The sequence below is a fragment of the Pinus tabuliformis genome, chromosome 7 (genome assembly GCF_031772625.1).
Source record: "Pinus tabuliformis cultivar Carrire ecotype Pingquan chromosome 7, CPIR1, whole genome shotgun sequence".
In the NCBI taxonomy this organism is placed as follows: domain Eukaryota; kingdom Viridiplantae; phylum Streptophyta; class Pinopsida; order Pinales; family Pinaceae; genus Pinus; species Pinus tabuliformis.
The window spans coordinates 67,503,449-67,531,352 of record NC_142293.1 but is presented as its reverse complement, the minus strand read 5'-3'; the positions used below and the strand labels follow the sequence as shown (position 1 = coordinate 67,531,352).

General features: G+C 37.9%; 1 pseudogene; it reads right to left on the bottom strand.

Moving 5' to 3' along the window:
* LOC149245241 (geraniol 8-hydroxylase-like) overlaps positions 1 to 27,467 on the bottom strand; it is a 53,458-nt pseudogene extending 25,991 nt beyond the window's left edge.
* Between the last annotated feature and the right edge of the window lie 437 nt (positions 27,468 to 27,904).

Genomic DNA, 27,904 nt, shown 5'->3' with positions numbered 1-27,904 from the left:
ACAAGTTCGGGTATCCAAGAGAATTGGTCACAGATCAAGGCAGTCAGTTCACTTCCAATTTGATTGAAGATCTGCTCACACATCATAAAATCAAGCACAAGACTTCCACCCCTTACCATCCACAAGCCAATGGGCAGGTGGAAGTCACTAACAGAGCTTTGGAAGGAATTCTGACCAAGGTAGTGAGCAGCAGCAGAAAAGATTGGGCGGACAGATTAGTTGAGGCCACCTAGGCCTACAACACAATATGTAAGACCACCACAAGGTTCACACTCTATGAACTAGTCTATGGGAAGAAGGCTTTGCTGTCAATAGAATTTGAATTCAATACACTAAGGATGGCAGCTCAGTTGGACCTAGACCTCAGCCATGCACAGAATGAAAGATTACTCCAGCTCAATGGTTTGGATGAACAAATATTACAGGCCCTTCTCCACACAGAGGTAGTTCAGCTTGAAAGGAAGATATGGCATGACAAAAATATCGAGAAGAAATTCCAATAAGGAGATTAGGCATTGCTCTATGATTCAAGGTATAAAGACTTCAAAAGCAAGCTGAGGACAAGATGGTTGGGACCCTACACTATGGAAAAATGCAATGACAATGGTTCAGTTCTGATTAGAACCATTGATGAGGAAGCCATCCCCATGCTTGTCAATGGACATCGATTGAAACTTTACAAGAAGCCCCTCTCCAAGCGAGAGTTCATTGAAGATTTGAATAAGACAGTGATGGTAGTGGAGCATTTCTTAGCCTCCACTTCACCCACTTAGTGAAGGAAAAGAAAAAAGAAAAATAAGGACTCAAGTGAAAACCTCCATGAGGCGCTTCAAGTCCCATCATTGGGTTGAAAACCTCTTCTGAGGTGGCCCAGTGATGTCAAAAAAAATATAAAAAAAAAATAAAAAAAAAAGAGAAGAAGAATAAGATCCTTGAGTGAAAACCTCCCTTGGAGGTGCCCAGGGCAAGCAATTAGGGTGAAAACCTCCTTGAGGCGCCCTAGTTGTTTTCAAAAAAAAAAAAAAGAGAGAGAGAAAAAAAAGAAAAAGAAAACTGAATTTTAATGTGCATTGCAGGTTTGCAGGAGGACCACATAGAGCAAGAGGAGATGCCACAGAGCCCTGGCATTCACACCAGCACCTATTTCATCTCCTCCACACTCTTCTTCATCATTTATGACCTTTCTTCCACCCCACTATGTTTTTTCCGCAAAATGTGTGTTCTACAGGAGGCTCTGTGTTTTCTACAAGAGACTCCTATAGGAATTACAAAGAGCCAAAAATGGTTTCAAAAAGAATTTTAAGGGGCTGGGAAGCTTCATAAAGGACATGTAAACCATCCTATAGCTATCAACCCTCCTTGCCATCCATTCCACACCTGCATCACATCATCATCATCATTTTCTTCCCTTCCTATCAGAGAAAAACACAGAAAACCAATTTTTAGTAAAAGAAAAAAAACAAAAAAAAGAGAGGAAGCAGCACCTCAAATCTCACCTGCAGCTTACCTAGTATCTCTCCATCTCCATCTAAATCTTTGGCATCATCCTCACAGCTCCCAGCACAGAAATAAGCTGAAATTTTAAAGGGAGCAACAGCTATAGGAGCTCCTGTAGGAATTCCTGTAACAGCTGATCCCATTAAAATCAAGCTACAACAGTAAAAGAAGTGCAGCCACGAGGATTGAAGGAGACATCTAAAGCTTAGATCCAGCAAGAGGAAAGCTACACAAGGCAAACAGCCACACATCAGGCAGCAGATAGCATGTAGCAAATGAAATACAAGCATTGTTTCAGGGAAAGCTAGTGTCGATTCGAACTGTAAGTCCCACTCAGATGGGTAGCTATCTTAGAAACAAACAATGAAAGCTTTTCAAGAGTTCCTTTAAGTGTCATAGATGGAAGAGAAGAAGAGAGGACCAACCTAGATCTTTCGCTTTGATCCTAGCTTGATTTCTCCTTTCCTTGATAGAATTTGCCACTCCTCTCCTACTTGTCCCACTTCAAAGAGTACATGTAGAGTCAAAGTAACAGCAAACTATCAAAGCATCTCTATCTAAAACATCATAAACAATGCGGAATCAGAAACACATTGACCATACAATTGCATTCATAAACAATAATATTCACAAATACAAAATCATATGGAGGAAAACTCAAAGAAATTTATTAATAGTAATGTAAGAGAGGATTACAACCCAGCTGTCTGATCCATCATCATCCTCCCAGTTGTAGAAGCCCTCTTCACCTCATGAACAAGCAAATCACCCAACAATGCAATGTCTCTTCTCAGCAAACCAACAACACTTCCGTACAAAATACAAAATTCCAGCCTCCAAATCTCTCAAATGAGGGATCCATTTACAAATGTCTTGCAAGGGTGTGAGTCAGCTCTGGGTTTCTGATTAGTGTCATTCCACCAGGGAAAATTTTAAGAACCCCCCCTATATTTATAAATATAATAAATGGGCGAATCTCCATGGTATATAGGAAAAATGGAAGGCGATTTTATCAATAATATAATATGTATATATAATTTTTTGGCGAATCTCTCACCATGCATGGCGAATATTTTACTCAATTATAAAATCTTGTAAGATCTTGGTGAGTCTTTCACTAAATAATAAAACTTTGTAAAGTCCTAGTGAATCTTAGCATAGGCTACATGCTGGTTTAATTCCCCCATTTAAATAGGCTACATTCCAGGTGAATACCATGTGCCACTTTGGTGAATACCATGGGTCAATACCATGTGCCATTTTTGTTTTTATTAATTCTAATATTAGGGTTAATAATGGTTTTTTGCATGGTATTAATAACAATCTAGTCCATGGTATTTGTCCCATAGTATTTTGGCCATAGGTTTCACCTAAATATAACCCATTTTTTGAGTGTTCGTAAATATAAGGTGACTTATAGAGTAAATATAAAAAAATGTTTTATTTGTTTACCATACCTCTCGTTTATTTATATTTTTATTAATTTACCATACCTCTTTTACAAATATGTTATTTGGCCCATAGGATTCACTTAAGTAAAACCTCTTTCTTGAGCCTTCATAAATAGAACGAGGGTTATGGACTAAATATAAAAAGAGGTTTTATTTATTTACGATACGTCTAGTTTATTTATATTTTTATTTATTTACCATACCGTTTGAGTAAGTATAAAAAGACGTTTTATTTATTTACCATACCTCCACTTTAATTATATTTTTATTTGTTTACACCCTTACATGTATATAAGGTTACTTATGGAGTAAATATAAAAAATGTTTTATTTATTTACCATACCTCTCATTTATTTATATTTTTATTAATTTACCATACCTCTTTTATAAATATGGTATTTGGCCCATAGGATTCACTTAAATAAAACCTATTCTTGAAAATGGGCGAATGGAAGGTTGTAAGTCCTAATTTCAAGGGCTAAATTTACCTTTTTTACCCTCTCCCTTAAAATAAGGTGGGCTATTTGAGGTGATTTGTAAAAATGTACTATGATACAAAATATTCGCCCACTAAAAATTTAAAACCCCTTAATTTCGCCAAAGGGCGAACATTCGCCCCTAAAATTATCCTTGCATTCCACTAATAGTTCTTGGTTCCACTTGGAGATTTCATGATCTCATTCCACTAATAGTTCTTGGTTCCACTTGGAGATTTCATGATCTCTTACTCATCCCTGGGCGAATTCAGATAGGCAAGTGTCACAAGAAAAGTTTCTGGAAGATGCCATGATCATCCACCTTGCAAACTGTCTCTGCCATTTGTCTATTCTCACTCATCGCACCCCATAGAATGCCATTTGAGTATGCATCACACCTGGCCAGTTAGGCAATCAGTATGCATCGCACCTTGTCCATGGAGCAGTCCGTATGGTCCAGTTTTGGCCAATTCTGAGTAGTTTTTCAGGTGGAACTTCTGGGAAATGATGTAATCAGTTGACCATGATCATTTAGGGTATGAAACAACACTTTTAGGGACTTAAGGAGCCCATATTTTATGAACATATGAGTTTGGGGTTGCAGTGCCCAAATATGTCTATAACAGCTGCCCCCTAAAGCATGAGGTCGTAAATCTTCTGATGTCGGGTGAAATGCTCTATTCATGAGGATCCGAGGTATTCGAACTTGAAGGTGACCTGTATAAGATACAATACAATACATCATCATCATATTATTTTCATGATCTAGCTGAGGTGGGCATTCCCATGCTCATCTTTATAAATTCATTTTCATGCACATAGGATGGACAATTGTCTACTATTGTAGATTTGTGATTCTTCGCATGAAGCGTCATCTTCCCTGGCTTAGATGACTATTTGTGCAACTTTTGTGTACAATTGATGTCTTTATTTTCCTAAATATATCGCAGCCCTGATGGATGAAACTAGATCCGGGATCTTCAAAACTCGTCCAATCTTCGCCCAATGTACAAGTCGATCCATGTGAAAAGATGTTCTAAAGTCGAACATGGAAAGACATCGCCTAATTACTAGCCAATGATGTATTCTATTAACAGACGCGAGAGAAGTCACCGATAATGATGATTACCCTCAAGGTACTACAGTACAATTCATGTGGTGTGAATATATGAGCCAACGTCAAACACCACGCAAAGTCTTTTGATCGAAGGTCATTGATGTAAACCTGTCGTCAGAAGTGCGAAACTTGCCATTGAGGCATGCAAGCTTCAAAGTACTGAAAGGGTTGTTTCTAAGTCAACTTCTTGGATAATGAGCTGATGTCGACAAGAAGTGACCTGTCGTAGGAGGGCCTTGATGTATACCACATCTATAACACGAAATGGAGAAAATGATTTTTGTGGAGGTGAAAACGATCTGATGATATGAGGTTCAGGAATGGCGGTCATGAAAAATGAAGCGTGGATGTAATGTAGTGGATGAGGCGTTTGCTGGATGGTGAATTCTCTGAATGACTTCTCTTGAACACATTGGCAACACTGATATGGACTAATAGTGTTAACCCCATGGATGGCGCCGCAGACCAATGGTGACAGAGAACGAAAACCGAACCCAACTCAATCACGGTGATGGAGTGAAAGTGTCATGTTCAAGAGTGACTTGCTACCAATATAGTTCTTCAAGTTTTCTTCCCATTTTTCCCCAGTCATTGCTGACCAGTACCTCTTTATTTTTGACAAGATTGAGGAGGATAACATATGCTTGGTCTATAATTTTCCCTTCAGGAAAACCTGTTGCTTTGTGTTTAGCGAGCCTAGCATCAGTGAGACTCGTTCTTGTCTGGGTGGACAAGTTTGTCGCTATTGTTTTAACGAGTTTAACGACAAAGATAACTTGGTCCTTTTCTTGTTTAGAGAGTCTGAAAATGGACGAAAAGGAGACTCCAACAGTCCTTTTTCGTGGCATAATCCCTTAAGTCCAAAAAAGTGTAAAATAATACGAAAGGGATGACTTTTCGATAGTTTTAACGAGCCAACAAAGACAAGCGCTCGATCTTTTTGTTTAATAATCCCTCAAGTCCAAAAATATTAAAATATATGAGAGGGATAGCATTCCCCTTACTTTAACAAGCTGGGAAGGCCAATAGCTCGACAATCTTTTTATATTTAACGAGTCTAAAAAGAGTTTAAAAGAGGCTCGTTTTTTAGGAATGAGTGATATTTCTGGGTAGCAGCTGGTTCCAGGTAAGTTTGGAACTTCTCAAAACATGGCAGTGTGAAGAGGGTGGCAATCAGAATCACTCGTCGCAGATGTTCCTCAAAAGGATAAACAATCAAGTGGAAGCATATGGTCGGCTGAATGAAATGGAGGTGATGGAAGGAACACAACCAAAGTTCAAAAGGGCAGATAGCAAAGCGATCATAAAAGGTTATTTACGAAAGGCGGGTTTATTTTTTAATGAGCTTGAACCTTGTGCCAACATGTGCTTAGTGTAGGTTGATTTTTTAACAAGCTTGAACCTTGCGAGAACATTGCTCTTACCAGTCTTTTGATAATGTCTCTTGGTAGAATTATTTTTTAATGAGCTTGATCACTACTGTAACACATGCTCATGACCTTTTTATGTAAGCTAGAAATGACCGAGCTATGAGGTTAAAGGGTTAAGAACCTACAAACTACGAAAATAAAAGGTCGCTTTGTACTTGCATGCAAAGGTTTACATGCCCCCAAGTCTTTCAGTAAAAGGAGAGTTTCTAGGTTACCAAATGGAATTTCTTGCGGTTAGGCAGGATTGTTTCTGTCGACCGACAAAACTCTTCCTTTGCTTTGCCCATCGAAATGGACGAAGGTGATTGTTGTAAGCCCCAATCACATAATGTACAAAGATTAATGTTGTAAGCTTCACAATCGTACAAAGGAAATAATCACATCAGACTAATCACATAACCTATATGGGAATGTTATTCGGTCCAAGTGTTATGACCTTTCAAGAAAATATCTCTTTTCCTCTGGGTTCGCCTACCAAAGCAGACTAGGGTGTATGCCCCCTAATCTTCATCACACTCACTGAACTACTCGTGGTAATCGGTGGATGGGATGAAGATGGAAGAGACATTGTTGATGCGAAGAGACCATTTAGGGATGATGGTTGATTTAAAGTTGTGTTTGAACCAGGAAATGAAAGCTGGTCGACAAGTTGCACCAATCTGCGTTCATGTGGAAAACACATCACTCGAAAGAATGTGGAAACAATGGCTTCCATGCTATATATATATAATCACGTCCAAGGAGTAGATTGTAATCTAGTGGACCTTGGACTACCATCACGTTCAAATAAATGGTTTTCTTTCTCAAAGTTATCGGTAACCTTGGAAGGATCCCTAATGGTCGACTGGTTCCTTTGTTGAAGCCCAACATTTTTTTTTTCTTTTTTTTTTTCAGGCAAAAGCAATGGTGAACCAAGTGCTTTCCAAGCAGTTGAGGAAAGGATACTCACTGAAGCCCCTCCATCTATAATTGTGCAAGACACGATCATTTTGTAAACTTGTACTATGATTCGAAATGGTACATTAGATGGAAGGCGAGGTTTCACTAGTTGATTCCAATCAAAGAAAACGACTAGACTGCTCGGACGAGGTACCGGATAAATGTCCAGCTAAGTTTCATGAACTGGGGGGCTCTCTTCCTGTTGTGAAGGAATGGGCAGATTTCCTCCAAGTTCATTAGACTCTATATCGACAAAAAGAATTTGAACAGTGTCGTTCTCGTCCTCTTTGGAAACTATATCATCTGAAGGTGGATCTTATAAAAGCAAGACTGGGTCGACTGCCATCTTGACCAGTTGAATTTGATCTGTTATGGACTCAGAAGGTTCACTTTCAATGATAGGCGATTCGATCGACACTTGAGTTATGTCAATCGGGTTTTCAACTAGCAAAGGATTTGGCAAGAGTTTCTTGTATCTGGGTGTAAGTTGATGCGGTGAAGCAGGACAGTTATCCAAAATGCTTTTGGCTTCATCTAGAAAAGGGAAATGGTGAAGAGTATGATCACCCTCACATAACCTACATGGAACTCTAGCTTTTCCTTTCTGTCGATTGACTTCGTTTTCACTAGTTGATGGTGCACTGTCAACCTGACTGTCAGGGGTTGATGACACCGAATGGTGCAACTGGGGATACCATTCTCTTAAGATCTATGGAATGCAAGGGCAATCTCAATGGTAATGGTTCTCCTTGCAAATTGTGCATGGAGATTTTGGTTTGGAAACTTTAGCGCACGGATTTTCGCGAGATGATGCATTGGTGTTCCCTTGTTTAGTTGGCTTCTTCTTCTTCTCCTTCCCTTTCTTTTTCTTCTCGGTTACTTGGTTTTTAGTGTCACTAGTTTCACCAAGCGAAGAGGAAGAAGGGGAAGGAGAAACAAATGGAGTAGAAGGCAAAGGGATAACTTCAGTATCATCTGGTTGCTGATTAGATTGTTGAGGAATTGTGGTGTTTTGAACGATAGAGGTTGAGAAAAGCCCTACTGGCAGGCCGACTGTGATTCCTGGAAGGGAAAATGTAGCCATATATGGAGAACCAATATCTCCCCAAGAGGATAAAGGACTAGTATTCCCTCCAATGAGGATTCCTTGATTGGTAGACTCCATTATCTCAACCTCAGATCAACGTAGGAACAATGATGTTATTCCGTTTAAAATAAATTTTAAGATGTTTTGATGCAACTTGCTTTTTCAATTTTTAAGATTCGAGGAAAAGCTAAAGGTGACTCTAGTCACCTTCGATTTTTAATGAGCCTGAAGTGACAAGTGCTCAGATGGACCTTTTCTTTTAAGGAGTCGAAAAGGAATGAAAGTGATTGCTCTGGAAGTCTAGACAAAGGGTTTACCAAATCGATCGTAAAACTACAAAATACACCTTGGTGATAAATGATAGAGAAATTACCAAGGACTTATGTATGGCAGTCAATACTTTCTGTTTTTGGGTCTTTTACTAGTGAGACCTGGTAAAGTTTTCAGACGACGTATTATTTTTAAACGAGGTCCCCGGTTTAGTGCATTACGATTGATAGGGCGGCAGACATAGATTCCTAAGGATAAAGGATATCAACCTATTGTGATCTCCCAATATATACTCAACGATATGGGGAGCACAAGTCCGTACTGGCACTTGTCGTATCAAAGAGGACGAATCACCCAACCTTTGATGAAAACAATATTTACCAGGTTTTACAACACCGGAACATGTCTCTAGCCTAGACTTCTAGATGTGTTGCGTTAGATTCCAAAGCGTTTTTATGTTCATTGAGGTTTATTTTAGAGTTGATATTGCTTAGAAGTTTGTCTTTCAAGGTTCACCACGTGATGTAGATGTGAAATTCCTAAATATGCAATCTAAAATGATAAACAATTGTTTATGTTCTTTTAACAATGAAAAATCCTAGCTACAAAGGAAAGAAGATAACGATTTTTCTTTCAGCAGAGAGCATAGAGCACACACTAAATGCACTTTCCTAAATCAAATTTAGCAAGCAGTAAAAATGCAGATGCACATGCATGTATTTGTTTTCAGCTTTCTTAATGTGTGAATGACAAAAAAGAAAGCTAAGTACAAATCAAAACTATTTTCTTTCAAAGCAACAGTACTAACAATTTTTCTTTTCAAAACGAAAGGAAGACTAAGACGACACTTTTCAATTTCAAATTTAAAACTATTTTTGACACTTGAAATACTAATAATTTCAAAATCAATTACAATGACAAAAGTACAATAAACTATCTAGAAGAGGAAGACTTTACGACACTCTTCTTTTGATTCAGAATGAAAATTACGACACTTGCATCAAAAACGGCAGTTCGATTAGGCTACTTTCGACAAAGGAAGATTGTAAATGATTGACACATACACACAAACATTTACAATTCCTAACTGATGGAGGCTGAAATAATGTGAAGGAAGATGGTTACAGCAAGAAGGTACTGATCATGCACAGCAAAACTACTGAATAAAGCTGAAAACAAAGAGAAAAAACCAAATTTCAGAGAAGAAAACACAGTTCACTCAATCATCGCACCTGCAACACAGGGAAATAGGGATGCATCTCACCTGCAACACACGGGAGGTGCGATGCATCCAGGTTGCACAGTTACAGATAGTGCGATGGGCCAGGGAGCGAAACTGAGCTTGGTTTTTGCTCAAAACTTGCAGCTACGTTCAGTGATTTAGGATGAGTAATGATGGATAGTAAACACAAAGCATAAGGGTAGGATCTGATGAGATTTTGAGCAAGGTTAATTTTAGGGGCGAATAATCGCCCAAAGGCGAAATTTAAGGCTTTTTATATTTTAATAGGGCAAATTTTTAATTAAAATAATAAAAACTTTTTTATATAATTAGCCCATATTTTATTTAAAAATTAATTTATTTTTTTATTTTAGCCCAGGGCGGATAAACTAACCGAATCGTATTTGATCAAAATCGCCCCATTTTGATATTTGCTCCCGGTTTGGGAGAGCAAAATCGCCATTTTTGATTTACAGTTTGGGTTTTCTGGTTTGGGAGTGGTTTGTGAGGGTCGATTTGGTCCCGGGAGTGGTTTGTGAGGGTCGATTTGGTCATGGGATGTTAGATTTGTTTTGAAATGGAGGGCGGAGCTTAATTTGTTTTCAAATGGAGGGCGGCTCCCTGTTTTCACGGATTCAGCCCGCTGTTTTGGTGTATATGGCTCCCTGGGTCCCTGTATAAAAATGGTTTTGAAATAGGTTTTTTCATCCTAGTTCACAAATCTAAATGTTCTAGTTAGCAGCAGCAGTTTCGGTGCGATATTCTTGCATTTTCAGATTTCAATCCGCTTATTCTTCTCTTGTTTTGGTATCCATTGTTTCTTGGATTTGAACGGCTCATGCCACTGCAGCAGCAACAACAACAGTCGGTACTTGACAGAATTGTTGGCTGAGCGCGAGAAATTAGGCCCCTTTATGCAGGTCCTGCCCATCTGTAGCCGGCTTTTGAATCAGGGTAAGTTGGCTTCATATGTCTTGTTTTTCTTCAAGTTTGAAGTACAGGAGAAAATAGTTGCTGAGTATGATACAGATTATCAGTTGTTCTGGAAGGCCAAATTAGGTGGATTCATGCCTCCTGCAGTTGGAACAGGGGTGATAATCACTTTGCCAGTGAACGTTGAATGCTTCCGTTGGTTTGGAAGCAAATATAACCATGGCTCCAAATTGTTCTCACAAACCCAGAAATGCAGACTGCTAGAAAATATTAGATTTGTGTTGTCTAAAATGTGGCGCAGTAGTTATTTTTATTGGCAAAAGATAGGGTTGTAGGGCCCTTAAAGTATATGGGAAACATACAACATCTGGACTTATGGAAACATGGAGCCTGGATCTTCCAATAGGTGGATCTGGGAAAAAATAGAAGAATTCTTGATTTCCCTTCCCAAGCAAAAAGTGCGAATGGCTGTTAATAGCCCCTTGTTGTTCCAAACATCATTTTATTTGCTTTACTGAATGGTCTGATTTATATTCCAACCTTTTTTTTTCACTACATGCTCCTTTTTCCAACCAAGATCATGTTACTCCACAGCGTTTAGTCGATGCAAATCATATATATATGGCATTTATTTCATGTATATTGGCAGTTGAACTTTTGCCAATATTTCTACGACAGCTATTATTGCTGATCAGATCTTGATTGTTTGTTGGTCACATTTTTGATTTTGGGATTGTCTAGTATAACTAACATTAGAAGGTTCTTTTCAAGAGTAAATGTTCAACTCATTATCTGATGTAGAGGTCTTTTATAAAGGAGATGACTCTTGAATGAGTTGAATTTTCCTTTTCCTTGTAACTTTGTTTGTGGCTTTCCTTGAAGAATGTCTGGACTTGTTTATGTTGATTAAGTAGCATCTTTCATCAAAAGGTCGTGTTGTGCACAGGCTTCAAAATTTTGCTTGCATGTAATGTTGTTTTGATTCATTCAGTTTGGATGTGTGATTGTATGTTTGAATCTTTGTCAACTTTATGGTCTTTAAGACTTATGCATTGCTACATTTTTAATGCTGTAAAGTAAGAAACTGAGGCAGGAGCTGCTGAGGAATGTGGCAGTATCTTGTAGTTTCTCAAGCTGATATTCTCATGTTCGTGTAAAAGGTATATTAACTCTGCTGATATTCAAGCATGGGGTAAGTAGCCGTGATCTGCTTACTCTTTTTATGATTGTCTGTGTCCTCCCTTTTGTTGTGTTGTTGAGCTGGAAAGTTATCAGTACTTACCCTAAATATTACAGCATTTGGATGTTTGCAGTCTGCCAGTATCCCAAGATGAATATTGTGATGGAGAAGGCAACTTCCTACTTCTGATTCCCATGTATTGTTCGTGTTGGAAAGATCTAGGCAATGATTGTTGTATTGTTCATATTTTTCATTCAGCTTGATCTCGGTACAATTGTCTCAAATGTCTTTTATGGTGAGAGGGAGCGTTATAGTCATGTTGCCAAGTATGGGCTGGTTCATAGGGTTGAGTGGGGGAATTGGGTGTTTTCTTGCCTGAGTCATGGGTCAGTTAGCACTATTTATATCAAATGTGGCCTGAATGCTGTTTGAAACTGGAGATACTGATGACCTCAATGATGTGAAAAATTGGAGATACAGTATGGCCTCAATGGTGTTTGTAATCAAAATCTGGATTGAACAAAGTGTCTGTATAGACTGTAGTTCAAGTTTTGTATAGACTTTTTGAAAAGTTTTCGAGGCAAGAAATCTGTTGTATTAATATTCTCTGATTTGTAACAGAGAAACTGCTATGAGGTGCTTTGGACTACCTGTGAATGAATTTTTGTCTCAGATGTCGATAGTCTGTACTGTGGTAGACAATAAGATGATTTCTTTTCTCAGGGATTGCAATTGCTTTCCGGAAGATGGGGTATACCTGTTCATGGTACTTCTTTCGACATCAAGTTGATAAACCTTCCCTTAGACTTGAGTTTTGTTTGGTTCTTGTTCATTGGGTGATGATAAAAAATGTAATATTCATTTGTATTTGTTGATTTTATACTCATGGAACTTGTTTCTTATTGTACTCAGTTCTTTTGATGCAAGAAAGAACAACAGACTAGTTTGAGCTTGAGGTACTTGAAGCGGCAGCAGCTCTCTTCTCACTGTTATTAACTGTTATATGACATATTAACTGTTATACGCTTTTGATTTTTCTGCCTTTGAGAACCTTGTGAGTTGTATGTCATTGAAGGGTGACTTGGTTTGAATAGTTAGCTTTGGAGAGCAGTTAGAGGAAGAAATAACTCAAACCCAAACTCAACAATGGAATTTTTATCAATGTGTCCATTCCAATAGATTATTATTCTAAATCTGGATGATGTGGCAACAATAATTATATATTTTTTGGAATGTACCTCAGTGAATGATCACCTTTTGTAATATTTTAAGTGCCGCTACATAGAGATGTTATTTCTATGCTTAATTAATTGCATTGATGTGCCATAGAGCAATGCAATGCATCTGGATACTTGAAGTCTTGGAATTGCAGAGCAGCATTTGCTTGATTCCTTGGTAGCTGTTTGAAGATCCTAACCAAACTGATGTTTCTTTCAGAATTGTGGTTCTTTGTCATAGTAGTATAGTACGTTGTTCCTGAGATTACCTTTGGTTCTGTTCTGAGATCTGTAGAGAATTGTTGAGTAAGGGGGGAGGATAGCTTCATCTTAAAGCATCCCTCTACCCAACGTTAAGCTTGATGGGAAGAATTATCCTATCTTCAAGTGAAGGGTGCTAAACATATAATTGAAGAATTGATTGTTAAGACTTGTGGAGGGTAAGAAGACAAATTGCATTGTTGCTAAAGAATTAGTAAAGCTTTTGGCGCACAATGAAGATGTGCAGTACATTATAAGTTTTACTATTGCAGATCATATTGGTCCTCAAATTAGAAGTTTGATTAGTTCTTGTAAGATTTGGACTAGGATTCTCTAACAGAACAAGGATTCTCTATTCTAGGAAATGAATGTATGCATTTTAAATGATTGGTTGTGTATATCACTGTTTATACGATACGTATTCAGGATGTGCAAGATCAATTTGGAGCAGTTGATGATAGAATTGATCCTAAAGTTCGTAGTGCCACTGTTCCAATGGTTGAAAAAAATGTTTCAGCCATTTGTGACCAGTGTGAATGCCACTGATAAAGTGGCTAACTTTCTTGGTGGAATGTTACTGCAGAAAGAACATTGCTGGAACAGATTCACTTAAAAGAGTGTATACCGAGCACTTACACTGAAATCACTAAGAAGAAAGGGAAGAAGTCTGCATAGAAAAGTTTAAAGGAAAGTTCACAAAAAACCCTTGAAAAATGATGTTGTATCAAGCAGGGCCATTATTGCAGAGATTGTGTCAAGGCCCATTACCACAGTAAATATATATTATTTAGAACTATGTTGTAATTTTTGTCAGGGTTCATGTTTAGGTTGAACTATCACTGGCTACCCTATTCTGGAAGAGCTTTTGCTCTCCTGAAGACATCTTGATCTAACTCTTCATTCTTTGTTTTCACCTCCATAAAAAATCTCTAGTGGATTCATAAATTTTCCTTTTATTGTGACAGACTATTTTATGTGGTATTGTTGGCATACCTCCTTCAAATGGTGTTATTCCTGAATCTCCAATGCACATCAAAGGCTTAGCTACCCTCAAACATCAGGTACCAATATATTGGAATTATCAATTGCAGCTTCTCAGGGAAAAGACACAATTCAAACATTTTATAGACGAGTAACTTACAAGTACTTTTGTTACAGTTGGTGCTTAGCAAGTTAGTGACAACAATCTGGAAAAGTATGCAGAAAAATTCAACCTTAGGGCAATTATACAGAAACATGCAAGAAGCCTATGAGAAAATACAGACCCCAATGGTTTATCAGCCTCCACCTGCCTTGGTAATGGTCTTATTTTTGAGTTTGGGTGTTTCATTTTATCTAATTTTCCTCTCCCTTTATTTATTTGTCTTGTCATGTCCCAACCATTTATGCAGGCACTTAAGGAATTGAAAGAGACCACAATTCAGTTGGCCGCAAGTACTGGGAATATGGATGCCCAGTTGATGAATCAATTTTTAATGTTGACAAGGACGTGGATGACCTGCTTCCTGTTGAGGTGAAAGAACAACAATTGAGTAATTTGTTGCAATCTTGATGGTGGTTGGCTGCCTTGCAGTAATGCCCATCATTAGAAAGATCCCAACTTCTGTGCTTTGGGGTTACTTTGCCTTCATAAACTTGTGTTATTGGTCTGTTTTCCCATCGGGAAAATCAATAATGCAAGGTCAAATCAGTTGTGAATGATTGATGGCATAATGAAAAGGCGAACCTTTACTCAAAAAAATAATAATAGATCATTTTTTATAAATGTAGCTTTAGAATGATCTTGCTTTGAAGTAGAGACTAAAATCAAGGAAATGATAGGAAGCCTACAATGCTGGATTAGTGCTTAGTTCAAATAAGCATGACAATGAGAGGCCTTTTGAACATGATTGTGAGGTTATTGTTGATTCAAATATTTTTTCAGCAGAAAAATAAAGCATGGAGTGAACATTTAGTGCACAAATATCCCCTGTTTTAATGGATGACTAAAACCAGGAGGCCTTACAACCATATATGTAAAGTCAAGTCAATGGTTCTACATGGTTCAGTCATTTAATATACTCAAAACTTTAGCCCAAAAATTAATACAATATAAGTCTGCTCTAGAATACAACAGAAGCAAAATAGATCACATATATGCCCTTCCCACACTCATTTCTTCTGCTAATTTTGGACACTGACTACCATTTCAGTTCTGGGCATTTTTGTGGTATTGATGTTTGGCCCAACGGATACCAGCCGAAGTCCCTTCCTTCACCATTTTCGCCCCAGCAGACGCTGCACATTTCATCTTCTTGTTAGTTTTTATAATCTGCTAATCTGGTCAAGACCACAGACTTGTTTTTCTGTGCTGTGTCCTGGTCGTTGTATGAATAATCCCACTGCTTAGGCCCATGTAAGCCCAAATGGATTTCTACGCTCATTGGAAGCCATTAATGCAATCAAATACTGTTCACACAGCGCTTCAATATTTCTAAAATAGTTAAATTGATGTTCACTGGAAGTGTAACAGAGGAACTGAAACTATGAACAGGTTGGACAATCATTGTTGATTCAAATATAACAAAATATATAATTAATGTTTCTAGAGTAGAAGATACATTTGAGTGGAATTGTCCTTAGCTCAATTGTAATCGCAGCGCTATGTCTTTATTTAAATTCAGTGACTGCAAAAAAATATAATGGGTGTGGATGGTTTCTAAGGTTGAAAAGGAGATGTCAATATGGTGTAATAGATGTTATCATCAAGGGGGATAAGTTAGTGCTGGTGAAATCCCTACTTGAAGCCATCCCTGTGAGCAAATGCAGACCCCAATGGTTTATCATCCTCCACCTGCCTTGGTAATGGTCTTATTTTTGAGTTTGGGTGTTTCATTTTATCTAATTTTCCTCTCCCTTTATTTATTTGTCTTTTCATGTCCCAACCATTTATGCAGGCACTTAAGGAATTGAAAGAGAGTACTTTGAGACATTTGAGAAGGAAAGGGCCAGTGAACTAGGTTTCTTTGGTTTTTAGTGCATTTGTTTGCATTCTATATTTGTAGAGATTACATCTCAGATTAAACTTTGAGTTGGGCTCATGCTCTGGCCATCAAAGCATTTGAATGCTGGGGGTTTTACACCCATTTAAAGTTTTGCAGCGATCTTTTGATTAGATCTTCAATGTAAGACTTCACGGAAGTCAAAAACTGGCAGGCAGAAAAATTCATGCATGTTGTACTGACAATGAGATGTCTAGGGTAGTTTAAAATAACTTCTTGTTTCTTTTGAATAAATCTTCTTGTAATACTAGAGAGGCCACTCAGTTTTGGTGATATTTTCAGTGCTTTGTTTAGTTATGTGAATTCGTTAGATGCAAAACAAGTATTGGTTAATTTCATGAAAACCAATCTGTAGAATTGGAAATGTAAGCATATGTGCATGCATGTAGTAGAGAAAGGGGTATTGTTCTAATTGAAGTGAGAGTGAAAGAGACCTTTTGAAAATGTTATTGTTTCAAGCAGTTGGAACGGTATCAGTAGGAATCAGTATGCAGAAATTAAACAGAATAAATGGGAAATTGACAGCACTTTCAGTGTGCCTTGCTTGGCATATCTTGTTGGATGGTGCCCTTATACATAAAATTGAACAAGAACTAAATCGTATTATATCGTGGTACTGATTTGTTATAGCGCTTCAATATTTCTAAAATAGTTAAATTGATGTTCACTAGAAGTGTAACAGAGGAACTGAAACTATGAACAGGTTGGACAATCATTGTTGATTCAAATATAACAAAAGATATAATTAATGTTTCTAGAGTAGAAGATACATTTGAGTGGAATTGTCCTTAGCTCAATTGTAATCGCAGCGCTATGTCTTTATTTAAATTCAGTGACTGTAAAAAAATATAATGGGTGTGGATGGTTTCTAAGGTTGAAAAGGAGATGTCAATATGGTGTAATAGATGGTTATCATCAAGGGGAATAAGTTAGTGCTGGTGAAATCCCTACTTGAAGCCATCCCTGTGAGCAAATGCAAACCCCAATGGTTTATCATCCTCCACCTGCCTTGGTAATGGTCTTATTTTTGAGTTTGGGTGTTTCATTTTATCTAATTTTCCTCTCCCTTTATTTATTTGTCTTGTCATGTCCCAACCATTTATGCAGGCACTTAAGGAATTGAAAGAGACCACAATTCAGTTGGCCGCAAGTACTGGGAATATGGATGCCCCAGTTGATGAATCAATTTTTAATGTTGACAAGGACGTGGATGACTTGCTTCCTGTTGAGGTGAAAGAACAGCAATTGAGTAATTTGTTTCAATCTCTGATGGTGGTTGGCTGCTTTGCAGTAATGCCCATCATTAGAAAGATCCCAACTTCTGTGCTTTGGTCCTGATTGCTGGCCATCTAACTGGCAGCGTGCACTAGTCTTTGTCCTTAGAACACCAGGCGAATCAAGCATTGTATTGCATATCAAATCTAATAAAGTACCAATGATTATACAGCTCTGGTTAAGTACTCAATAGTGCTTCCAAGGTTGCAGAACTTCAATCTACAGTCATAGATATTGAATGGGTGTTTGCAGTTATATTGTTCCTCTGCCAAGAACTCTGCTCTTTTGGACCTCAATTCCCCTCAAATAAAAATGTTCTGTTTAATTGGAACTTATTTAATCCTAACATGCAGGTCGATTTCTCCAAGAGAATGTACCTGGGCAACAAATGATATCCAAGTTGAAATCTTAACAATGGAATTAACTAATTATTTTCAATCGATTTCCTTCATTGTTTCTGGTTGATTTTTCCTGGGATTATCGACATCTCATTTATTGGGTTCACCTCACCCTGATTTGAACTTCTTTCATTTGAATCAACTTCATCTCTAGTTAGAACATTTTTTGATTGATTTCATTTTCCAACAAATGTGGTATTTAAGTTACTTTCTTCTTGCAAGTCGATTTTACAGTTATTAGTACATTGCTAGTAGATTTGTTTGACATGATCATTTTCTTCAATTTCAAGGTCGACTAGCTTAATGATAGTGTCCTTTTGCTTCAGCTCATGTTCATTCATCAGTTCTCAATTGATTCTCTCTATGTTCAAAATGGATTCAAGTAGCTTAGGAATTACATCGATTTCCATGTTCATTCATCAGTTCTCAACTGATTCTCTCTGTGTTCAATGGATTCAAGTAGCTTGGAAATCACATCAATTTCCTTTTACATTGTATTAAAATGTACAGGAATGTCATAGTGGAATTTCTTTCCACAACAATACTTCTTTGTAACTATGGACTTTATCTCAACTCAACTGGATTTCATTTCTAACAAGAGATTTCCTTAATAAATTCCTCTTGACAAATTTTTCTGTTATAAAACTTTGCAAAAGCATACCCTTGTGTATAGCTCACTACACAAGAAAATTCATTTTTGAAGCATAATTCTTATACTTGCAACTTTCATTTCTCTGTATAGACTTTCTAGAAAATAAATTGCGTGTGAAGAGTCTATATTCCACTCTTGGATTCATTTTGTTCGAGAGTAACGAACCTAGTAGTCACAGGACGAAACAAACCCTGAGGCAGTAAAAATTTGTACATGGGTCCACATTTGCTCCTGTTATGGTCCTTACAGAGAGTGCATTGAAGGTAGGTATGTTGCAGTTGGTAGAATATGATGAATGTGCTCCCTTCATGTTCTCTAAGACAACAACTTACAATTATTTGACAATTTCCTCATCCAAATGATTTTGAATGAGTAATTTCATCTAAATTTAACTGATTTTCAAACTGGGATTTAGTCTTCTTAATTTAACTGATTTTCAAACTGAGATTTAGTCAGTGTTATTGAGGAGTGAAATAGAAACTGATTTTCTCTTGCAGAGAATAACAAGGATTGGTGTGAGCTTATACTCTGCCTTATAGACCTTGAAATACAAATAAGCTCTTGTATCCCTATTTCAATCACATAATTTAAATGAATATAATGTCATTTTATAAGAAAAATGCAATGAGTATGAAATAGATCATCAGAATGGCCACTGTAGCCCAGGCTGGTGAGAACTTAAGTATTTTATATCTGACTAAACACATGCACATGAAAAGAAACATCACCTGACACAGACATGAACAGGATAGAATCTAGATATTAGAATTTTGGGGAAAAACAATTGCGCCTTAACAGAGAGCTTCTTATCCTACACCACACATTTCACTCTTTCAAGGTGGAGTTACAAACTGAACATGCAATGACTGAGCTGCATGGTCACCAAAGTTGTAACACACCCAAAAAAACAATGCTTCATATCGGCTTCTCAATTATGTGTGCTTAGCATTAGTGATATAGTCTCTTCTGAACTTTTATTTCAAGTAGAAATTTGATTAAATTTCAGAAGTGCAAGAAATCACAGAAAACCCTCCTGCAGTAAATTGATAGGAGAAATCTTCAAAAAAACCTGGAAGCTGTCCTGTTCATATTGTCCTGGACTTTTCAGCCAAGTTAATATATCTGTAAAGAATACTATTTTATCTTGAGAAAAGATTGACACTTTGTTTATCACCAGATGAAAATAAATTAGAAGCAAAACATCAGGTTGGTGACAAATCCAAAACAAGTTGCAAGACTGTAACCCAATCTGCAAAACATCAAAAAACTGATTGTCCCAGAGTGGGATGCACTATGGGAAGCTGTGCTGTCCCATCTTTTACTAGTGTCAGCTTCATAGCACCTGCTTCCATTTCCAGCAGCTCTGTCTTTAAGAGAGCATCGGCCTCTATCTTAATAGTGTTGTCATCAAGAGATTTGTAGCTGATTTCCATTTTTAATCTTTATGGTAGCTGTTTATAGTCCTGTAGGACTAAAAGTATGGATGTTGCAAAGCTTCATTAGCTGTTATTCTTTTGTTTCCATCCACTTGTAACATTTGTTTCAGCAAATCCACACCTTCTAGACACCCAACATTTTTAACAAATCTTGTGAGGGATGGGAAAGGCTTTCCCGGATTTGGAAATATGATATCCAACTGCTCCTTTACAGATTTCCCACGAAATAGCGGCTCACCGATGAACAATTCTGCCGACATGTTATTTGTTGCTTTTTTCTAGACTAGCTCTCACAAAGCATTTGAGTTGTTCGTGTTCCTGGTTGGTTTTTTTATAATTTTATAGACAACTTCCATGTCGTGGAAATGTGAAAAAAGATAGTGATATTGCCACCATGTGGCTCTTATCATATATGGTTTTATACTTCTTCAAAAAATTCTCTAAGAGTTCACAATGCTACAATTCACTAGGACTTTACAAAGTTTTATTATTTAGTGAAAGACTTGCCAAGTTCTTACAAGATTTTATAATTGAGTAAAATATTCGCCATGCCTGGTAAGAGATTCGCCAGAAAATTATATATACATATTATATTATTGATAAAATCGCCTTCCATTTTTCCTATATACCATGGAGATTCGCCCAATTATTATATTTATAAATTTGGGGGGGGGTTCTTAAAATTTTCCCTGGTTTTGAGCTACCACAAGGTCACTTAGGATGCTTTGTAAGTCAGATGTTCAGTTCATAAATCAACTCGGAGATTGAATGAAGCGGTGTTTATCTACTTCGCAATTGCATAGAAAAAGCGTTTCGAAGGCTAGCTGGCTAACTTCAGGCTCCTTCTGTAGTTTATAAAGCAAACAATAAACAAACAAAACAAACTATTCGTTCCCCAGCAGAGTCGCCATTTTGTTTCAGGGAAAACTAGTGTCGATTCGAACTGCTAGTCCCACTAAGACGGGTAGCTATCTTAGAAACAAACAATGAAAGCTTTTCAAGAGTTCCTTTAAGTGTCATAGATGGAAGAGAAGAAGAGAGGACCAACCTGGATCTTTCACTTTGATCCTAGCTTGATTTCTCCTTTCCTTGATAGAATTTGCCACTCCTCTCCTACTTGTCCCGCTTCAAAGAGTACCTATAGAGTCAAAGTAACAGTAAACTATCAAAGCATCTCTATCTAAAACATCATAAACAATGTGGAATCAGAAACACATTGACCATATAATTGCATTCATAAACAATAAGATTCACAAATACAAAATCATATGGAGGAAAACTCAAAGAACTTTATTAATAGTAATGTAAGAGAGGATTACAACCCAGCTATCTGATCCAGCATCATCCTCCCAGTTGTATAAGCCCTCTTCACCTCATGAACAAACAAATCACCCAACAATGCAATGTCTCTTCTCAGCAAACCAACAACACTTCCTTACAAAATACAAAATTCCAGCCTCCAGATCTCTCAGATGAGGGATCCATTTATAGATGTCTTGCAAGGGTGTGAGTCAACTTTGGGTTTTTGATTAGTGTCATTCCATTGATAGTTCTTGGTTCCACTTGGAGATTTCATGATCTTTTACTCATCCCTTAGCGAATTCAGAGAGGCAAGTGTCACAGGAGAAGTTTCTGGAAGATTCCATGATCATCCACCTTGCAAACTGTCTCTGCCATTTGTCTATTCTTGCTCATCACACCCCACAGAAAGCATTTGAGTATGCATCGCACCTGGCCAGTTAGGCAGTGAGTATGCATCGCACCTTGCCCATGGAGCAGTCTGTATGGTCCAGTTTTGGCCAGTTCTGAGTAGTTTTTCAGGTGGAACTTCTAGGAAATGATGTAATCAGTTGACCATGATCCTTTAGGGTATGAAACAAAACTTTTAGGGACTTAAGGAGCCCTTAGTTTATGGACATATGAGTTTGGGGTTTCAGTGCCCAAATATGTCTATAACAAGCATGCAGCAGTAAAAGGAGCCAAAATACCTCACAGCACATACATTCAACTCACAGGTAAGTGACTAACCTGCTCCTGTGTTTGCATTTGCGTAATTGAAAGATATGCATGAGAAAATGAGATGGTTGAGGTTGAACGAGAAAAAGGTGGCCAGATAACTTGGCCACCTTCATTTAGTTGACTGCACTCATCCGAAGATGTCACCCACACGTTTTTTGATCTATTTCTGGCTTGAGGAGGTAGGTTCCATACATACCCACCTTGATTATCAATATGTGCAAGGAATGATATCATTTTAAGGAGGAATTGAGTCCATAGAAGAAGAGGAATTACATAAAAAAAATCTGCCTGTTTTAAAAAAAAAACACAGTGTTCTTCTATTTTCCTGTTTCTTCAAAATTATTGTCTCCATCTCTATATTTGGTGCTCAAAAGGGATATAAGCACAATGACAGGAGGATTCATGAGGAAGGAGCCCACTAATTCAACCAGGCTCCATGAATATCCCCAAGTAGTAGCCATTTTCACAAGGGCAAATTGGATGACCTTTTTTGAGAAATTCCGAGGGTTTGATGAGGAAATTTCTCTTTCTTTAGTTCCTCACTCAAAAACCCATGCCACTGTCACTTTTAGATGTCTTTCCATGGAAATAACCCCATAATTTATCAGTAGGGTTACTACCCTTCCCCTTGGATTACCTTGGAGAAAAGATGAAAAACCAATTGGACAGGCTTCCAAGAAAAACTTCTTCGAAAAAAATGAACATCTTGTAGAAGATAAAAATGGCATTAGAAGGACAAGCATACCCTACCCTTGGGATGAAGTTAGTTACCAAATCATCAAATATATCTCATGTGAGGGGAGGTATAACATAGTCTATGGCTACCATTTTAGAATCCTTCATGAGCTAAGATATGGCATGGACACTCCAACACCCCAGAGACTCAGCATCCCCTATTTCCTCCTGTAGTCCCTCATAGACTCCAGCATTAAGTTTAAGGCAGGGAGTCCAGATCAGTTGGCTTACCATGGGCTAATCAAAACTTTAGTAGAAGAAGCCCTCCATACATTCACACTCCCTATAGCATGGGAAGTCTTCATAAACATGACAGTAGAAGATGACATAAAGGCCCTCACCTATGACATCAGTTCTTCTAGCAGTGAGGAAGAAGAGAAAAAAGGGGGAGAAGGTGAAGCAACTGATGACTCAGCAGGACAAGAAAAGGAGGAGGAAGAAACTAAGATAGAAGAGGAGAAGGATGAAGAGACAAAAAAGGAAGAAACAGAGCAAATAGAGATAGAAAAGGAGGCAAAAGGAGGAGAAAAAGAGGCAGCAGAGGCAAAAAAAATAGAAGGGTCCCCTGAGACCCTGGAAAGGGAGGCAGCAGCTGCCCTCATAGCCCTGAGCACACCAATTAATCCAAAAGAAAAGAGAAAAAGGCAGGCCTCCATGTATTTCAAGGCCAGGAAAAGCACAAGGATCAAATCAGGGAAACCCCAGCCATCTTCAACAGTGCCAATTACAATTAAAGATTCACCCACTATCAAAGGGGAAGAATCTCCCTCTAAAACCCCTATCAGATATGAAAGAGGGACTCCTAGATCTTCCACCTGGAAGGAAAAAGTGCAACTATAGGACCCAAAAATAGTCCTACAGGAGGCACAGGCAGTTCTACAGGAGACACTGTCAAGGCTACAAGAGACCCAACAACTTGAGAAAACAATGGAAGAGTAGCCAAAGGGGAAGGAGGAAGCTACAGAGCCACAAGAACGTGATCCCCAGCCTAGCCTTGCCTCCTATTACCATCTTCTTGAAGGAGGAAGGATAATTCCACAAACATTTGCAATTCCACTATTTTTTGAACTAGAGAAGGAAAGAACAAGAACACATAGGTGGATGCAAATAGCCAAATCCAAGGGAGTTGAGGATGTTGGCCACATGGAGAACAAGCTTAGAGAAATGGGAAGGGAGTTAAATGCTATCAGACATAGGGAGGCAATTGCAAGAAGCCAACTCCAAACTGAAAATGAATTGCTAAGAAGGCAGCTGAAGGAGAAAGAGACCCAACTGGCATGCATGGCTAGCTTATCCATGGAGGCACTGCAATGTAGAACACCAGCAAATTCTTTGGATTATACCTCAAGGACCAAGGGCTAAAATTTCAGATCAAGACTTTGGCACAAAGAGGCACAATGCCTTTTCAATATTATAGACAATTTATGGACTTGCGTGACCAGAGCACAACAGAAGATAAGGAAAAAATGGCAGAATTTTACCTGCATAACATGGCCCTCATAGACATAGTTAAATCAACCATTCTCTTAGATTATTGCATGTTTTTCTATTATATTTATGCTTATGGAGTGAGTTGAGTTAGTTATGATGCCATGAGGTCTAATATGTGTTTAATGCATATTTTTGTTGAATTTTGAAGACAAAGTCAAAGATTCAATGGACAATTGGCAGCAATAATTCAAAGTGGACAAAGGAGAGGATTTATAGGAGGGAATCCCCCTCATTTATTACTCCCCACTTCGAATTCCCCTTCATGCAACTCGGAGTACAAACAACCAAATCAATGCACTAGGAGGCAGCCGAGCAAGTGGAGGATAACTTATGTTTATCTCGAGTTTTGGGAGCCAAGCCTCCCTGATTTTAAGGAAGCTATTGGGAGCTTCAGTTGTATAAGTAGAGAGGCCTAGGGCCTCACTAGGGTCGAATTTTTTTTGGATTTTTGTTGTACTTTTTCTATTGTAAAACTCTGCTCAACTTCGAGTTTACTTTTGGTGACAGTTTCATGTAATCCTATTACTATTTTGATAATAAAGATGAGATCCTTTTTGAGCTAGCATTGAGTTACCTCAGAGGGCTTAAACTCTTGTGTTAGGGCCCAATCCAAGCAGCCAAGATCCTCTTGTTTGTATTTATATGCTTTGTTTCAGTTTATGGATTAGTTGTTGTTAGATGAATTTCTTTATTGGTTAAGAATAGGTTGCTTTTGGTGATTTAGAAGGTTGTTTCCATTTGTGTTTTTTGTAACAGGTTAAGCAGTGATAGAAAGAAGATTCAAAAGGCTAGCAACAGTGCCTTGGCCTCTTTTCCTCCCTTTGCGACCATGAACTGAGGCAAAGACCCTCTTGTTGCCCCAAAAACACAGATTTTCCTTCTCCATAGGATTTCTAGTGTTTGCAGTTTGTTAGAAGGTTAATGTTTTGCTTTAGATCTTTTTCACCATGCTCATTTCTATCTTTGCAATAAGTCTTCTTCCATGCTCTCTCTCCTTGTAGCATTTTTTCAACATTTACTTCCATAGCTCATAATTTAGACTAGCTTGATGCAAAATTTTGTTTTTTTTTATGTACTCATTTCCTTGCTTGCTTGATCTAATTGGTTGACTGCCAGTTCTTTTGCAACAGATCTATTGTCATAGTAGGTCAGCCTATCAGCCATCACATTCTCTCCCTGATCCATGCCCTACAGGTCGCCCAAAGTTCACCTCAAATCTGCCTTAGTTTTCTGCATTTTTCCATAGGATTTCTTCCTCTCTCCCAATAATCTTTCCCTTTCCTAGTGATCCTTGGTGGACCCTAGGCACCCTATCACATCATCCCAACCTTCATCTACCTTTTCCACCCGCTCTCACACCCTAAAAACCTTCAAAACGGCTCTCGGCATCCTCTTGTAGATCCCCTGTGTCCTCCTGTAGATTTTCCTGTAGGCTTTCTTTTGAAGGTCGAGTGTGGGAAAAGCCTCCAGAAGGCCACCCGAGACCTCCTAGGACCCATATATACCATCTTACATCTCTTCAAACCCCAAAGTCGCCCTTCAACACCACCTATTCGCTTCCACCTTCACACACAATAAAATACATGCATGTCAATTTCACATAAAAATACATAAAAATCCAAAAAGATGTTTTTTGCTCATTTACTTCTAGAAATAGCTTGAGTAGATGTTGTTTACTTCCTTGAGTAGGTAATGGAATTTATTTCATGGTTTTCATAGTGCTTTCTGCAAAAGTAGGATTAGTTGGTTAAGTAGGGTTTGCTAGGTTTACTTCACATTTTATTCTTTTTCCTTTCTGCAATTAGAGTAGCCTATATAGAGTAAGCTTTCCTTTCATCACATATAGAGCTTCTTCTAGAATCTATAGAAGATGTCTTGAGCTCCTAGTGATCTTGCGCCAACTGACCAAGTGACAACCTGCATAATCGCTATATTTAGTTTACATTGTGTAAGGTTTTATAGATAGAAAGTGCGGTACAAGTTTACATTGTGTAAGGTTTTCGAGATAGAAAGTGGGTGGGATCATAGAATTGGCTTAATCATAATAATAAAATTGGTTTTGGTTTGGAGTTACACCATCAAGAGATTTCACATACCAATTTAATATTATTTAATTAGTTGTGATCTTAAAATTAAATTCGTATTGTAAAATTTAAAAAAATATGAATTTATAATTTGAAATTCTTTTTTCCATTAACAAATCTAATATATAAAAATAAATAAAAATTTAAAAATGATTGAGAACTCTACTTATGTGGCTATACAGTGCACGATTGAGAATTCTACTAAAGTAATTATGCAGTGAGGTTGACCATATACATCAAACTGAACTCAATTGTAAATTTTAAAAATACTAAAAATCCATAATGGCTTCCATATGCATGTAAGTATTTTATAATGGAAGCTATCACTACTCAAACAACTTACCATTAGCACTCCCTTGATGTTTTCCAAAGTGAATTGTGTGCCACCCTTCCTTAAATCCAGCATGATTTCTAGAAAATCCTTCCCTTCATGGTGAACAGTTGCCCCATCATTATCATCATCTTCTCCTAGACGCTCCTCAATAATCCTGTCAAAGAGACTGTCAAACCTCCTGGCCAAGCTCTTCATTCCTTGCTTCAGTCCTTGCAGATCAAACCTCTCCAGGAAAGGGAAGAGATCTGATAAATTTGGAGTTCCTGTCAACTTGAGGACTTCCCATACCATATCCTTAAACTCTGCAACCTCTCTAGAACCCGGGTGAAATACATTTCTGCTGCAAACCATCCTACCCACAAGGCTAAGTGAATTCAGAAAGGCTCTCTCTCCAATATTCACACTCTGTCCCTCAATGGAGTCCTCAAAGATAGACCTAATGGTCCTATTTACTTCATCACTTCTCAAATGCTGAAGGGCATCAAGCCTTTTGGGTGAGAATAGTTCAGCGTTACAGATCCTTCTGAGCAACCGCCAGTGAGGACCATAAGGCTCCATACCAGACTAGTCCCCTGGTATGCAAATGTCCTGGCAGCCATGTTGATAGACCTGCTGGAAAAGGTCTGGTCATTGTTTTTCAGCACCTCTTTTGCCATGGATGGTGATGAAACAACAACTGTTAATTTGCATCCCAGTCTCAGAGACATAAGAGGCCCATATTTCTGTGCAAGGCCAAAGAGAGATTCATGAGGTTTGTCACCCAACTGAAGGATGTTTCCAATGATGGGCCATCCAGGAGGACCAGGTGGCAATCTGTTATTCTTCTTTTTGTTGTAGAGGAGGAAAATAGATAACAGCACAACTCCCACTCCCACTACTATAAAATCATACACTGATGCAATCTCCATTGAATACACCAGGAATCAAACAGCTTCAGAAAATCATTCACTGCATTGGCCCATGAAAACCAAAATAAGATACAAAATTTAAACCACCCAAGGGTGTCCAACGATCTTGTTTTCAATCTTCGTTTGGACATAAAACAATTATGTAAGCCAACTAAGCAGGTAATAGTTTTGAATGGTTGTTTGGAATGGCAAGTGGAAAACACGCATTGCCTACCAGACACCAAATTTGTTTATACAAAGGTAGCTTTCTCCCACTCGAGTTCCAAGCGACCTATTACTGTTCTACTAAACATGTTGTCCTTTTGGTTTTTTGTCAGGTTGCAATATTCTGTTATTCAAAGTATTTTTATATTAAAGAACATAAATCAAATGCATCATCTTTATCCAAAAATAATTAGATAATATTTATAATCTTTAGCCATCTTTATCCAAAAATAATTAGATAATATTT